Source organism: Crinia signifera, chromosome 3 (assembly GCF_055691185.1).
Source record: "Crinia signifera chromosome 3, ASM5569118v1, whole genome shotgun sequence".
Lineage (NCBI taxonomy): Eukaryota > Metazoa > Chordata > Amphibia > Anura > Myobatrachidae > Crinia > Crinia signifera.
In genome coordinates this window covers 107,937,804-107,940,303 of record NC_139219.1, presented here as the reverse complement: position 1 = coordinate 107,940,303, position 2,500 = coordinate 107,937,804, and the positions used below count along the sequence as shown (strand labels likewise).

At 41.8% G+C, this 2,500-nt stretch overlaps 2 non-coding genes across 2 annotated transcripts; one reads left to right on the top strand and one right to left on the bottom strand.

The window, feature by feature from the left end:
• The first annotated feature begins 917 nt into the window (after positions 1 to 917).
• On the top strand, positions 918 to 990 carry TRNAK-CUU (transfer RNA lysine (anticodon CUU)). Its single transcript has one exon. It is a non-coding gene; the product is annotated as a tRNA-Lys (tRNA).
• Positions 991 to 1,811: 821 nt separating this feature from the next.
• TRNAG-GCC (transfer RNA glycine (anticodon GCC)) lies at positions 1,812 to 1,882 on the bottom strand. Its single transcript has one exon. It is a non-coding gene; the product is annotated as a tRNA-Gly (tRNA).
• Positions 1,883 to 2,500: the final 618 nt, after the last annotated feature.

The following is a 2,500-nucleotide window of genomic DNA, read 5'->3' as shown; positions in this document are numbered from 1 at the left end:
AAACCTTGCTTTGGTTTTATAAATTGAAGGGCAATCCTTGCCTTGCCATGATGCCATAACACTGTAAAAAAGCCTAGCTATCTGAGTCAATAGCAAATAAGACTCCAAATCTAAGAGTCATTTGCTTTGAGCACAACATTGGGTGGTGTTTATTCCATTTTCAGATCCATGCCTCCCTCATGGCAGGCGAGAATTCTACCACTAAACCACAAGATTCTACCACTAAATCATTGTATGTTAAATTCTATACCTGCACCACCAAAATGCAAAGAGCCAGGCACTCTTTAACAAAATATATCGCTGTTTCAGGTGTACATCAGTGGGTGAAACCATGCAGGAATATCAGGATCTACTGAATGTGGAAACTTTGCTTTGGTTTAATAGTGTAGATTGAAGAGCAAGCGTTGCCTTGCCTTGATGCTACAACACTGTAACAAAGCCTGGCCAGCTTAGTCAATAGAAATAAAACTCCCAAGCTAAGAGTCATATGCTTTTAGTACAACATTTGTTTGGTGTTTATTCCCTTTTCAGATCCAGACCTCTCTCTTGGCAGGTGGGAATTCTACCACTAAACCACAAGATTCTACCATTAATTTATTGTATGTGGAATTCTATACCTGCACCACCAAAATGCAAAGAGCCAGCCACTCTTTAACAAAATATACCATAATTTCAGTAAAACTTGAGTACTGCATTGGCCGGGAATCGAGCCCGGGCCTCCCGCGTGGCAGGCGAGAATTCTACCACTGAACAACCAATGATTCACATTTTACTTCAAGGTTACTTACCCATTTTCCTCAATGTGTGAAACCAAGCATGCATCTCAGTGTACTGAATGTGGTAGCCTAGATCTACTTTAATAGCTTGTAGGGCACTCCTTGGCTTGAGTGGCCTTTTTGTCACATCACAGTAACCAAGCCTGGCTAGCTCAGTCGGTAGAGCATGAGACTCTTAATCTCAGGGTCGTGGGTTCGAGCCCCACGTTGGGCGGTGTTTTTTCACAGAATTCTACAGGCGAGATCTCTGTCACTACACAACCAAACGTGTTTTATTTGAAACTTAAAAGAGGTGTACATCAGTGTGTGAAACCAAGCAGGAATCTCAGGATCTACTAAATGTGGAAACCTTGCTTTGGTTTTATAAATTGAAGGGCAATCCTTGCCTTGCCATGATGCCATAACACTGTAAAAAAGCCTAGCTATCTGAGTCAATAGCGAATAAGACTCCAAATCTAAGAGTCATTTGCTTTGAGCACAACATTGGGTGTTGTTTATTCCCTTTTCAGATCCATGCCTCCCTCATGGCAGGCGAGAATTCTACCACTAAACCACAAGATTCTACCACTAAATCATTGTATGTTGATATCTATACCTGCACCACCAAAATGCAAAGAGCCATGCACTCTTTAACAAAATATATCGCTGTTTCAGGTGTACATCAGTGGGTGAAACCATGCAGGAATATCAGGATCTACTGAATGTGGAAACTTTGCTTTGGTTTAATAGTGTAGATTGAAGAGCAAGCGTTGCCTTGCCTTGATGCTACAACACTGTAACAAAGCCTGGCCAGCTTAGTCAATAGAAATAAAACTCCCAAGCTAAGAGTCATATGCTTTTAGTACAACATTTGTTTGGTGGTTATTCCCTTTTCAGATCCAGACCTCTCTCTTGGCAGGTGGGAATTCTACCACTAAACCACAAGATTCTACCATTAATTTATTGTATGTGGAATTCTATACCTGCACCACCAAAATGCAAAGAGCCAGACACTCTTTAACAAAATATACCATAATTTCAGTAAAACTTGAGTACTGCATTGGCCGGGAATCGAACCCGGGCCTCCCGCGTGGCAGGCGAGAATTCTACCACTGAACAACCAATGCTTCACATTTTACTTCACGGTTACTTACCCATTTTCCTCAATGTGTGAAACCAAGCATGCATCTCAGTGTACTGAATGTGGTAGCCTAGATCTACTTTAATAGCTTGTATTGCACTCCTTGGCTTGAGTGGCCTTTTTGTCAAATCACAGGAACCAAGCCTGGCTAGCTCAGTCGGTAGAGCATGAGACTCTTAATCTCAGGGTCATAGGTTCGAGCCCCACGTTGGGCGGTGTTTTTTCCCAGAATTCTACAGGCGAGATCTATGTCACTACACAACCAAACGTGTTTTATTTGAAACTTAAAAGAGGTGTACATCAGTGTGTGAAACCAAGCAGGAATCTCAGGATCTACTAAATGTGGAAACCTTGCTTTGGTTTTATAGATTGAAGGGCAATCCTTGCCTTGCCATGATGCCATAACACTGTAAAAAAGCCTAGCTATCTGAGTCAATAGCGAATAAGACTCCAAATCTAAGAGTCATTTGCTTTGAGCACAACATTGGGTGGTGTTTATTCCCTTTTCAGATCCATGCCTCCCTCATGGCAGGCGAGAATTCTACCACTAAACCACAAGATTCTACCACTAAATCATTGTATGTTAAATTCTATACCTGCACCA